Raw genomic sequence first — 13,955 nt, 5'->3', positions numbered from 1 at the left:
TTATTTATAGCAAGAACGCCAACATTGAAATCATTCAGTTGCTCCAAGAGCAGGTCAAACCATTGGTTGCAGGACACGGATCTCACATTTTGAGTTCCAACCACTTAAATGAACATTTATAGGTGGTCTACAAAGCATGTACTGCCAGGCCCTGTTGGCCTCCTTTCCCACTCTGCAGCCACCGTCACTGTCACTTCAGAAGGGGAAAGGGCTGTGTGGCGGTGGTCCTTGTGTCACAGATTACCAGGGTCAAACAATGATTATCCTGGAACTACATTTTACTGGCTGGGGGAGCCTTCAGAAAACAGATATCTGTCACTGGAACAGGAAACAAATCAAGAGAATGATAGAAAACATCGGGGTCATGTGTTATGATCTCAGAACAAAGACCCTGACATGGATGAAGACTGTGCCTTGGTCAGCAATAGCAATCACCTTATCCCCTGAGGTGGGCAATTCTGATGGTGGTGGGGCGACAGAACTGATGAATATAATCTATGTACACAGACATAATCACAGTAATAATAATAGGTATCACTATAATGCTTTATGGTTTGCAAAGTTACATAGATATACATACATATACATTTATATAATCTCATTTCATTCTTACAACACCTCTGGGAGCTAGGTGCCCATAATTATCCCCATTTTACAGATGAGGGAACTGAGGAAGACCAAGGTTATGTGATTTGTCCAGGCTCACACAGACAGCAAAGGTCTGAGAGACTGGATTTGAACTCATGACTTTTTGATAACAGGTCCAGTGTTCTATCTAGCTATGCACTAACATAGGGACACACCTGTGTATGAATGAACACATATATGAACCCATGCATGCACACAGAGAGAGTACAAAATCCTGAGTCTCACTTAAGAACAATCAGGGTGATCTGAAAATGACCCAGCTGAATCTCAAAGATTGACAGAGAGCCTCATTTGAGTGATAAGAAGCTTGGATGAGATTTGTTTTGGCTTGATTTGATTTGGGCTGGTCTGTGGGAGTTTAGTTAAGGCAGCTCTCTCTACCAATGCAGACCCAGACCTGTTGCGAAATTGAGAGTTTCAGAGAGCCATTTCAAATAAGAGGTTCAGTGACTTATCCAAGGTCACACAGTCATAGATGTCAGAAATGGGATTTGAATTCAGGTTTTCCTGACTGCAAACTAGTTTTCTAACCACTTCTTGGATAAGTATTTTTAAAATTAAAATATACACCGCAGCATGAGAGAAAGTAGGTTTCTTATTTCTTTGGAGAAGTTGAAGGTCCATTTTTTATTGTAATGGGAGTCTGAGAGCACATATTGCTGATGAGATATTGATTTCTCTTCCCCCTTGGGATATCTTTTGATGGTAATTCATCCATTCCGCAAATATTTATTAAATGCCTGCTATGTGTAAGGCAACACGAGAGTCAAGCAGTGTATGTAAATATGCAAAGGCTATAAGAAGACAGCAGCAGCATGCATAGGCTAAGTGGCTCAGTGAATAGAGAACCATCCCTGAAGTCAGGAGGCCCTGAGTTCAAATCTGGCCTCAGACACTTAACACTTACTAGTCATGTGACCTTGGGCAAGTCACTTAACCCCAATTCCCCTGCCTTTCCCCCTCCAAAAAAAAAGATGACATCAAGTTCGGGGACTCCTTGGTTAGGACCTTTCTCCACTCACACAGATCTCACTTTGTCAATGACAATAGATAAATCATATGGAGTTGTCTGAGGGACAGAGAGCTTGGAGACCTTGTCCAGTGTCACGAAGGCAGGAAGACTCTAAAGTAAAATTGGAACCCATTTCTTCATGTCTCTAGACCTAGTATTCTTTAATTGATGACCCATTGCCTTTATTGGCATTGGCCACAAAGATCAAAATGAAACAATTTCTTCCTATATGGAGCTTACATTCTTCTTGGAGGTGGGGTAGGGCAGTGACACCAACATTTATAGAGATAAGTACATATGAGATGATTTGAGAAGTGAGAAGAGAATGTTATAAATAAATGGTTGGGAAAGCTTTCTAGAGGAGGAAAAACCCATCTCCAGGAGTTTGAGGACCTAATTTAGCTGGATCATAGGATATGTGAAGGAGAGAAGTGTCAAACACAGTTGGAAGGATTGTTTAGTGAAAGATTTAGAGGGCCTTGAGCTGAAACCAAGTGCCTAACTCATTCAATAATTCCACTACACTCAAAGCTGATCTGCCACATCACCCTGTAAAACAGAATACTGGCCTGGAGTCCAGCTTGAGTGAATCTGGGTCACTAAAATCCTTTAGTAATCCACCTACTTGGCACTTATTTTCCTCACCTGTACTTGACATAGAACGTTCAGCCCATAGAGGTATGATTGCTTCATAAGGTTCTGGGAACTCCTAAAAAATAGATACTGAGCCCCCACCAGTATCTTCCCCCTGAACAATCAGCCAGTAGTTACAGTCCTTCAGAAAAGATATGTATTCAAAAAGAGATAGAAACAACAGTGGTTATAAAGCATTGCTCCCCAGTTTGGGTGCACTTTGAGACAAATACTTATAGAGTGCATGAAGGAGAGAGTGAAGTACAAACTTAAAGTACCATGGTCATGAAGCACATGAGTATGGGACCCACGGGACTAATGCAACTAAACAATTCTACAGCTGCTTTGTTGGGGGCTTTTGTTGGCTCCTATATCACACTGGTTGACTTAAATTGAATAGGAAATTCTTTAAAACTCTAATAACTTTTTTTTCAGGTGAAGATCAGCATATCTAAGATCAGCTGACACTTGTGATACCGTTGTTTTGAAAGATGAGTGAAAGACTATATACGCCCTCATTATATGTCATCCTATTTGATTTGGTCAAATACTCCAGGAGTCAACCACTGCTCTAGCCTTTTCATATCTATTGGGACTCACCACTCAATGTGTTAGTTGATCACTCTTCAGTGTGTTAACTTTTCCTCATATATATGTTTTCCTCTACAAGTTTGATGAATATACCATCTATTTCTTTATCCAAATCACTAATAGATAGCAAAGAAAAAAATAAGGAAAGATCTCTTGGACACTACTGGTCATCTCTTCCAAGCTGACATTCAACGAGTGGTGACTATTTTTGGAGTGTCACCATTATGCCAGTTTCAATTTTGTGTAATTCCACTATGTCCCACATATTATTTTCATCTCTATCTATTCCTGAGCATTGGGTGTACTCCAATGATTAAGAGGCATTCCTTGCCAGATTTTGTTCTTGTGAAACTGACTACCCCTGGGTTGGAGCACACATGCATCAGGGCATGTCTTAGACTTCACATGTTCAAAGAAGTGTCACAGGCAGGCCTATGTTCACACTGGATCTTTTGTTTTGACACCCAAAGCAAAATTCCCATTCCCAAGAGGGTAAGTTGCATTTCCCTTCCTTGAAATCTTAACAAAATGGCACATTCTGGGATTACTAATACTCATGGACTCACATCAGGACACCATGAAAAGCTAGAAAAGTGAGATGTTGCTGCTTAAATTCTTTTCTGAACTGTGATTATCAGCCCTTGTAAAATAAAGGAGAGTGAAATCAAAGACTTTGCCCTCCTACTGAATGCCTCCATGAGCAGGCACAACTACCTTAATGGTAAGCAAAGGCAGGAAGAGATTTTGTTGTGTATAGATTTCCTAGGGATATTATTAAGACAAGGTATACAAGCATATTAAATGGCACTCCTACAAACACATCCTGCTCTTCTCTTTAGGGTAGAAAGTAGCAGAAGCCCTGGGAAGACATAATCACATTTCTCTCTTCGCTCTTGATGCCGGAGCCAAGGACAAGCAGGACCGGGTTGTTTGGGGATTTGAGGAATTCATGCCTCAGTTAGAAACACTTTGATATCACCTTTGGTTCTCACTTCTTTTCATCTGACATATGTAACTAGTCTCAAAGGTGCATCAATTATGCCCCATTTATTACTTCCTTTCTATTTTTGTAACCACCCAAGCAGGTCCTTGTAATCACCTGTAGAAACTATTCCAATAGGTTCCTTTTATTTTTTTGGCTTTTTTTTTGGAGGGCAATTGGGGTTAAGTGACTTGCCCAAAGTCAAGAGGCTACTAAGTGTGTCAAGTGTCTGAGGCCAGATTTGAAATCAGGTCCTCCTGACTCCAGGGCCAGCACTCTATTCACTGCACTGCCTAGCCACCCCTTCCAATAGGTTCTTTATAGGTCTTTCTGCCTTCACACTCTCCCCAGGTCCCCAAGTGAATCACTCACACTCCTTCCAGATGGGTGTGCCTTCTGCAGAGACTCAACCATGTCATTCAGTGGCTCCCTACTGCTCACCCCAAAAGATAAAAAAATTGTTTAGCCTGGTATTTAAGGCCCTCCACCATCTGTAAGTACCCTGCCTTTCTTCATCAAAGTGCTATGACTGACCCTACATGCTAGGTAAAGAATATTGATGTAAATGGAAAAATCCCAGAAAAGTAAAAATATACACATGAATCTAGAGATAAGTGGGCAAACAGAAAATGGAAGGGAAAACAGAAGGGTAATCAAATAAGGTGATGTAGACAAATGTGTGCCATACAAACAATATCCAAGTCCTCTGCCTCCAAAAATAAACAAAGGAGGGGAGCGTGCACCATCTCTTCCACAGAGCCACTGCCAAAGGAAGCCTTTGGGCCAAAATGGGGGCAGTGCATTATTTTATTTTGTGCCTTAATATGGAACATCCAAAGACAGAACTTTGCTGTGTATTGGGAAATCTGGGGTGCAGGGGGACCCTTATTCCATTTTTCTATTTTATCAAGATGACTTAAAAAGACACATTGAAGGGCAGAGCCAAGATGGTGGAAGAAAAGCAGGAACTTGCTTAAGCTCCCTTTCCAACTGCCTCCAATACCTGCAAAATATGACTCTAAACAAGTTTTAGAGCTACAGGACCCACAAAGTGATAGAGAGAAACAAATCTCCCTCTGAAGGCAGCCTGGCAGGGGACAGGAAGGGTCTGTCCCACTGGGCTGGGGTCTGAGCTGCCCACTTGAGCTGTGTGAGCCCAGAGTCGGGGTGGCCCAACCAGAGGCACAGACTGGCAGGAGCAGTATTCAGGAGAGTGAATCACCAGTTCGTGGCGGTTTCCAGACTTCTCAACCAATAAACACCAAAGAGAAAATAAAAGGTCAGTAGGGAACTCTGTTGGAATTGGGTGACAGAAGAGCACAATCCAACCCCTGCCCCTGGGGCTTCAGACAGTAGGGGGCCCCAGCAGCCATTCAGAGGGTAATCACTTTTGCTTTGACTTGCTTGGATCTGGGTCACAGTCTTGGGGTGAGTAACACCCGTGGGCCAGAGTTTGTGGTGGCTATAGAGAGGGCACCCTCCTCAGACCTCTGACAACAGCTTTGGCAGCAGCTGCTCAAACCCCAGCAATTTGGTATGCAGTATGCCCCACTCTGGAAGCAGAGTTCTACTGTGGCAAAGAGCTCAAAAATCAAGTAATTAGCTGGCAAGATGTGCAAGCAGAGGAAGTACAATCAGATCACAGAATCCTTTTTTGGGGGACAAAAAGGATCAAAATATGGAACCAGAAGAAGACAACAAAGTCAAAACTCCTGCATCAAAAGCTTCCAAGAAAAATATGAACTGATTACAGGCCATGGAGGAGCTCAAGAAGGATTTTGAAAATCAAGTAAGAGAAATGGATGAAATATTGGGAAGAGAAATGAGAATGATACAAGAAAATCATGAAAAGTGAGTCTACAGCCTGCTAAAGGAGACCCCCCAAAATACTGAAGAAAATAACACCTTAAAAATAGACTAACTCAAATGGCAAAAGGGGTCCAAAAAGCCGATGAGGAGAAGAATGCCTCAAAAAGTCAAATTGCCCAGATGGAAAAGGAATTTCAAAAACTCACTGAAGAGAATAATTCCTTCAAAATTAGATTGGAGCAAATGGAAGCTACTGACTTTATGAGAAATCAAGAGACTATAAAACAGATCCAAACAAATGAAAAATTGAAGGCAATGTGAAATATCTCATTGGAAAAACCACTTCCCTGGAAAATAGATCCAGGAGAGATAATTTAAAAATTATTGGACTAACTGAAAGCCATGATCAAAAAAAGAGCCTAGACACCATCTTTCAAGAAATTATCAAGCAAAATTTCCCTGATATTCTATAACCAGAGGGCAAAATAGAAATGGAAAGAATTCACCAATCGCCTCTTGAAAAAGATCCCCAAAATAAAACTCCTAGGAATATCATAGGCAAATTTCAGAGTACCCAGGTCAAGGAGAAAATACTGCAAGCAGTCAGGAAGAAACAATTTGAGTAATGTGGAAACACAATCAGGATAACACAAGACCTAGCAGCTTCTACATTAAGGCATAGAAAGTCTTGGAATATGATATTCTGGAGGTCAAATGAGCTAGGATTAAAACCAAGAATCACCTAACCAGCAAAACTGAGTATAATGCTTCAGGGAAAAATATAGTCATTCAATGAAACAGAGAATTTTAAACATTCTTGATGGTAAAACCAGAGCTGAACAGAAAATTTGACTTTCAAATACAAGAAGCAAGACAAGCATGAGAAGGTAAGAAGGCAAAAGAAATCATAAGGAACTTATTAAAGTTGAGCTATTTACATTCCTACACGGAAAAACAATAATTGTAACTCACGAGACTTAGTATGAGGATAGTTAAAGGAAATATATATGTGTGTATATATATATATATATACACGTACATATATATGTATAGGAGGGTGTATGTGTGTATAAATATATATGTGAGTGTGTGCATATGTATATACATGTATACATAGACAGAGGGCACAGGATGAGTTGAATATGAAGGGATATCTAAAAAAATAAAAGGAAGAGGTGAGAGTAATATATTGGGAGAAGGAGAAAGGGAGAGATAGATTAGGGTAAATTATCTCCTATAAAAGGCAAGAGAAAACTGTTACAATGGAGGGGAAGAGCAGAAAGGTGAAAGGGAATGGGTCAACCTTACTCTCATTGAATTTGACTTAAGGAGGGAATAACATACACACTCAACTGGGTATCTTACCCTACAGGAGAATAGGGGGGAAGGAGATAAGAGGGGCAGTGATAGAAGGGAGAGCAGATTGGGGGAGAGGGTAGGTAGAAGTAAACACTTTTGAAAAGGGACAGGGTCAAAAGACAAAATAGAATAAGTTGAGGGCAGTATAGGATGGAGGGAATTATAGTTAGTCTTTCACAATATATCCACTATGGAAATATTTTGCATAACTATGTACAACCTATATTGAATTGCTTATCTTCCCAGTGGGGGTAGGTGAGGAGGACTGAAGAGAAAAAAATCTCAAATTCAAAGTTAAAAAAATATATATTAAAAAAAATTTTGCTTTTTTTTTTTTACATGCAACTGGGAAATAAGATATACAGGCACTGGGGTAGAGAAATCCACCTTGCCCTGCTAGAAAGCTGGCCGGGGGGGGGAGATATGGGGGAAGATATAAGAGAGAATAGATTGGGGGAAGGGGTATTCAGTAGGCCGTCTATTTTCGGGTGGGAGGTAGGGGAAAGATGGGGAGAAAAAATTGTAACTCAAAATCTTGTGGAAATGAATGTTGAAAACTAAAAATAAACAAATTGGAAAAAAAAAAGAGGATCAGACAGAGTTTGCCTCCTTTTTCAGGAAACTTGAGAGAGGACAGTAGAGAGGTCAGCAGAGCATTCTCCCCAGAGTCAAGGCCAGGCACCTGTGTAATCTTCCTCTTCCTCCTGAAGACGAATAAGGTGAAATCAGCCCCAGACCGTACGCTTTGGCTTCAGCCAGGAAAGACTTTAAATGTCAACTTGATGTGTTTGTGTTTCATTCTGAGGCAACAGCAAACCACTGAAGTTTCTTGAGCAGGGGAATGACATGGTCAAAACTGTGCTTTAGGAAGATTATTTTGGCACATGTGTTGAGAGCAGCTAGGTGGCAAAGTGGATAGAGTATCAGATCTAGAATCAGGAAGACTTGTCTTCCTGAGTTCAAATTTGGCATCAGACATTTACAAGCTATTCTACCTGAGGCAAGTCAGTTAACCCCATTTGTCTCAGTTTCCTTATCTGTAAAATAGGTTTGGGAAAGAAATGGCAAACCATTCCAGTACCTCTGCCAAGAAAACCTCAAGTGGGGTCACAAAGAGTGGGATAGGACTGAAAAACTACTGAACAACAAAGAGCCTGACAACTAGAAGTCCAAGTAGGAGGCTATTTCAAGAGTTGGTGAGAAATGCTGAAGGCTTTAACTAGGTTAGGGGCCAGGTGATCAGAAAGGAGGCTGGCAGATGCAAAGATGTGGATCTGGACTTGGGAAGTTGTAGCAACTGATTGGATGTGGGCCATGAGGTAGAGAAGAGGAGGAAAGCCTCCCACTGACATCATGGAGAGGCATGGACTAAATGCCAGATGTGTTTATAGAAAAAGAGCCAGGAGAGAGCGGAAGTGACAGCAGGTATGAGCTGCACTGACACCTGGCTTCCTGGTCATCTCTTTCCTACTGCCAAGACACTTGTAGGACCAGAGACTGAAGCAAATCAAGAGTCAAGGGTGACTGGGGGCTCATCACAGCTAGCCTCCATTTTCTCGGTACAATATGAGGATGAGAGGGCAATCCTAGGGTGTATGTTTATCAGGCTTCCACATCACCATCAACACACATGGAAGCTTCAGGCCACTAACATCCCCACATCTTTTTAAATTTTAAAGGGACTGCTCTTCAGCCAGCCTCTTTCATCCTCTTTTGCCTTTTGACTCCAAACTTAGAAGCTTCTATTTTGCTGCCTCAATTTCTGCTTGTTTGATGCCTTCGGCGCATTGCTGTGGCCTGACTATCAGGAACTCTGACTGCTGTCTCGTCCATCCATCAGCCCATGAACCTTCCTGCTTCTCTTTATTTTACCACTAGTTTGAGAAGCCTGCCATCTCTTCCTTCATCCAAGTCACTGAAGACAATGTCATCTCAATCAAGCATAAAACAACTGGGAGAAGAGATTATCAATAGCCAATGGTTTGGGGAGATGCAAAGTCTCCCCTTTTGCTAAAGTCCTCATTTCAGAAGTTCAGTCTCTAGAGGACATGGCTGATAATGCAATTGAATTCACTTTTTTAACCATCTTCTTCAGACCCCACTCAGGTGGGGAAGTCATTGTGTTCTACTCAGGTTTGGGTGGGGACAAAGTCTTTGAATAGATTGCCCAAAGCTGGGGATGGTCTTCGTATGAGTCCCTCACTGTAATATTCACTCTCCTATTAATTATTAACCAATCAGAGAGGATGGCCACCCTCAAGGACATCTCTTTTCCAAGGGCATATTAGCCATTTGTCTGCTACCATGGTGGTTTGGCTTTTCAGAGTGTCACTGACCTTTTATTAAGAATGTTGACATTGACTAATTATTCAGAAATTATGTGTCTTGAACTTTTTAAACATCACACAGTCATTTATTAAGCTCTTACTGTATTCCAGGTACACTGCTAAGCACTTGAATAGCAAGGTGATGGGACAAGGAAGAGTCTTTGCCTTTTATTATTCAGATCTAATTATTCAGATTGCATGTAAATAACTGGGTACCCAAGTAATTCATAGAGTGGGTGGAAAGCACCCTTAAATACTCCAGCAGCTGGGCACTGGAAAAGGCCCCCCTGAAGGTAGTAGGATTTTCAGCCCATCATGCTTTTAGAACAGTGGTAATCAATAAGAGAAATGTCATAAAAAGATGGAGACCCAAATGGATGCCCCCAAATGATTTGTCTAAGCACTATCGGATCAAAAACAAAATTATTGAAACAATAAAATTATATCAAAGATAATGACCATCAATAAAGCAGATCCACATTTATGTATGATGGCTTAAGTGGTTCTTGGAAGTAAATTGATTTTCCTTCCTTCCCCACCCACCTCCAATTTAAAACAAGCACAGCAACCAAAGTCAAAGTGCAAAGAACAAAACAAACGGCAAAATAAAAACAGCCTTTGGGGGCTTGGGTCCAAAACCCAGGCAGAATGGAGCTTGCTCTGGCTTCGGGAAATCAGTGCCAACCCCCAGTGGGAAGGAGTAAATGCCTGATGGGCAGGAGGAGGGGCCTCTGCTTTTGTCAGACAGTCATACAACGGTTACAACATAATTAGCACTTTTTCTGGATGCAAATGACCCCTTCTTAAAATGTATAAAATGAAGGAAATGAATTACCCTAATTAGACCTTATTAGATCCCATTAATCCTCATTAGAACCTTATTATTCTCTTTTAAGTGGGTTAATGAAAAAGAAATGCTGGTCAGCTCCGATCAGTCCAATGTCATCAGAGTGGGTGCATTTTCTCTTCATCCAATTCAGAATTAATTGTGTTCCATTCAATAAAGGTCGAGGTTCAAGAGCAGGGGGCTACCCATGGCCCTTGGGCGAAGTTTCCATCCCGCAGTCCTAGGTGGGCTAATGGCAGAGGCAGACATTGTAAAGTTTTGGGGGTGAGGGAGAGGAAGATCCATTGGTGTCCAGAGGGATTTGTTTGCATTGTGGGATTATCGCTGGTCAGCTAGGGTAATTACATTTACACAGTATTTATCTTGCACTTACACTTTTTCTGTGCTATTAGAATGTCAGCTTCTCGAGGGTAGGGACTCTTTTTTCCCTTTCTTTAGAACATTAGTGTTTAGAAGAGTACCTAGCCCACTTTTATTGAGGTTGAGTCTTTTCAATGGTGTCTGACTCTCCATGACCCAATTTGGGGTTTTCTTGGCCAAGATACTGGAGTGTTTGCCATTTCCTTCTTCAGCTCATTATGTAGATAAGGAAACTGAGGCAAACCAGGTTAAGATGCTTGCCCAAAGTCACACAGCTAGTAAGTATCCAAGGTTGGATTTGAACTCAGGTCTTCCCAATTCCAGGCCCTGTACTTTATCTACTAAACCACCTAGCTCACTATAAGTGCATAATAGAGGTTAATTAACTAATCTTGTTGGCCACAAGATCATGTTTCTAAAACACACAGTAATATCCATTGGAAAGAGCATGGAAAGATGGTTAATATGGAAATGTTTGGCATGACTACTCTTGTATAATCACTGTCATTTGGTTGCCTCCTCAGATTGTGGAGGAGGGGCAAGAGGGAGGGAGAAAAATGGGAACTCACAATTTTTAAAAGCGAACACTAAAGGTTTTATTTACATGTGATTGGGAAATATTTAACAAATACATATTTAGACTATAAATTTATTTAATAAATTATACAATACTTACAACTTTGATAATTCAGAATATATTTTATATTTAATATGTATCTATAATATAATATATATTTAAAAGAAAGGGCATGGGCATCTAAAAGTCTGGGTTCCCTTTCTCTTTATACACACACACATATACACACACTCACACATGCAAAATACAAGTGCATACAGTTAGATGGTTCCAGTGTATAGAGTGTTGGGCCTGGAGTCTGGAAGATGTGAATTTAGAACCAGCCTCAGATGCTTACTAGCTGTGTGATCCTGGGCAAGTCACAACCCTTGTTTGACTTAATACACTGGATAAGGAAACAGCAAACCACTCCAATATCTTTTCCAAGAAAACCCATGGACAGCACTAACATGCTATGGGTCCACAGGGTCACAAAGAGTCAGGCATGACTGAACTAAAACAACAACACACACACACACACACAAATATATGTTTAAAATTTATTTTGCAAAATGCTATGTTACGTGCTCTAGATACAACCACAGCAAGATGGCGGCCCCTGTCCTCAAGGAGCACATTCTGACAGGAAACACAGTAACTACATCATGGAAAGGTGGAAGACTGGGAACCCAGGGCATGGTGCGGGGGCCCCTTCCTCGAGACCAGACAAGAGCTCACCTTCCAGAGCTGAGGGCCTGAGTCTCCAGGCCAAGTTACTGAGGGGGAAGTGATAGTTTAAACAGAGGTGACAGGATGTGCCACTGAGGGACCTGATGGTCTGCCTGTCTCTCAGTCTCTAGAATAGGCCTAGTGATCATAAAAGCAGTATGAAACAGTTGGAAGAAGAGGGGCTTTGGAATGAGGAAGTGGGAGCAAATCCTGCCACATGCTAAAAGTGTGACCTTGGGCAAATCTTTTAAACTCTCTGGGCCTCGGTTTCCCCAAATGTAAAACTGGAGTGGATTAGATGCACTCTGTCTTTCCAGCTCTAAATCTAGGATACTGAATTAATTTTACAAATGTAAAATCATTGTTAATTTTTTATAGAGTCACTTTATGAATCTTATGTTGAGTCCTGGAATACAACTGCTGGTAGAGTAAGGAACATATTTCTGATTTATGCCTTTGCCTTTTACTTTCTTCCTACCTGATGACCTTGGACAAGTCACTTAACTTCACATCCACTCCACTGACCTTCAGTTTCTTGATCATTCAAAGGAGGCATTTGGCCCAGACAACCCCAGAGGTCCTTCCACCTCTCTGGTCAGGAGGCTAGGATTTCTGAAAGAAAAGAAAGTCTATACTGTATGGTAAGCCAGGAACTGCAGTCAGTTCCGAAAGAAGAGGTGAAAAGGGGGGAGGAAGGAAGAGGGAAAAGGGAGGAGAGGCAGGGGGAGGGAGAGGAAGGGGAGGGGGAAGGAGTGCAGGGGGAGGAACTAGAGTGGGAAGATAGTAGGAAGTGACAATTGGAGAGGAGGGGCAAAGGATTGTAGGAACCATAACATTTGTTCTAGGCTTCCCAGCTCTGGAAGGCTGGGTGGTGGAAATGTTGCTAGTATTCTTACAGGGAAATCAACTGAGGAACCCCCAAGTGTAAAACTTCAGTTGATCCAGTAACTGCTGGGCTCACAGTCTCCTGGAGAAGCTGCGGTTGGGGGTCATGGGAAGAATATTTAATGTTGTTCCGGCAATCTGACTCCTTATGACACTGTTTGGGTTTTTCTTGGCGAAGGTATCAGTGATTTGCTATTTCCTTCTCCTCTTACAGTTGAGAAAGTTGCTCAGGGGCACATGGCTCGTAAGTGACTGAGGCCAGATTTTATCTGAGGTCTTTCTGAGTCCAGGCAAGGCTCTATCCACTGCTCCACCTAAGAGGAAGGGGCTGCTTTCCTCCCTGAGAGAGGGGAAATCCCAGGTCCCAGAGCAGGAAGCAATCACAGGTGCCACCCAGACTCTAGCACAACCTTCATTTTACAAATGAGGAAACTGAGGCTCAGGGAGGTGGTGACTTGCCCAGGTTGTCCCTGGTAGCAAATGGGTGGGCTGGGGTTCGAGCCTCAGACTCCCAGTCTTTGGAACCTCCAGCTCCAGGTTCTTTTCTCAGTAAAGGTTTGCAGGTTTCTAAGAAAACAGCCCCTTCATACTTTACAAGTGCCCTGCTGGTGGGCAAATGGGCTGGGCTGTCCTCTGGCCTTCGAGGGGCCAGTCACCGGGGAGGCTTTATGGGCAGCCGTTGGGACCGTGAGGGGAAGGGTAAAGGAGGGGCAGGCTTATTTAAACAGAACCCCCACGGGAAGGGAAGCCCAGCCATGGCATATACCGGGCCCCTTCCTCAGTGGAGCCCCAGAGCTAAGGAAGACCAGAAGTGGGTTCAGCTTCTGAGCCACCGTGACCCCGGGCTTTTCATCCAGGGAAAGAGGTCCCGGAGGGGCCTTGCCGGAGCTCCAGGACACCAGATGTGTCAGGATGGTCCGGAAGGAAGAGAGGCGCGGCCCAGGGAAGCTGTGAGAGCAAGCAGGAGGAAGCGTCCGCCACGGGACCGCCTGGGCCCAGGTGGGGGCCCAGAGCCGCCCGGGCCGGAGCACAGGAGCAGGCCCTGCAGGGCTGGGCCGCGGGCCGTGCCCAGCTGGACGCAGAATCTTCTCCGATGCTCCTCCCGCCCGCAGTCCAGGCTGCCTCTCCCTCACTCCGGAAAGGCAGGATCGCTGGCCGCGCGGCGTTCCCTCGGTCCCCCCCCCCCCCCCCCCCCCCCCCCCCCCCCCCCCCCCCCC

At 43.1% G+C, this 13,955-nt stretch overlaps 1 protein-coding gene and 1 long non-coding RNA gene across 2 annotated transcripts in view; one reads left to right on the top strand and one right to left on the bottom strand.

The window, feature by feature from the left end:
* Nucleotides 1–11,247: 11,247 nt before the first annotated feature.
* Nucleotides 11,248–13,955, bottom strand: part of LOC138157661 (uncharacterized) — a 3,549-nt gene continuing 841 nt past the window's right edge. The window contains exon 2 of the long non-coding RNA XR_011167429.1: nt 11,248–12,465. This is a non-coding gene — a long non-coding RNA (uncharacterized lncRNA). The remainder of the gene's footprint in view (nt 12,466–13,955) is intronic.
* Nucleotides 13,600–13,955, top strand: part of LPP (LIM domain containing preferred translocation partner in lipoma) — a 704,807-nt gene continuing 704,451 nt past the window's right edge. The window contains exon 1 of the mRNA XM_069083318.1: nt 13,600–13,737. The gene's annotated coding sequence lies outside the window, so the exon portion shown is untranslated. The remainder of the gene's footprint in view (nt 13,738–13,955) is intronic.

This window comes from Petaurus breviceps, unplaced genomic scaffold (assembly GCF_028583685.1).
Source record: "Petaurus breviceps papuanus isolate PSGF00001 unplaced genomic scaffold, PetGlider_PUasm1.0 173, whole genome shotgun sequence".
In the NCBI taxonomy this organism is placed as follows: Eukaryota; Metazoa; Chordata; class Mammalia; order Diprotodontia; family Petauridae; genus Petaurus; species Petaurus breviceps.
This window is presented reverse-complemented; position numbering and strand designations above follow the sequence as displayed.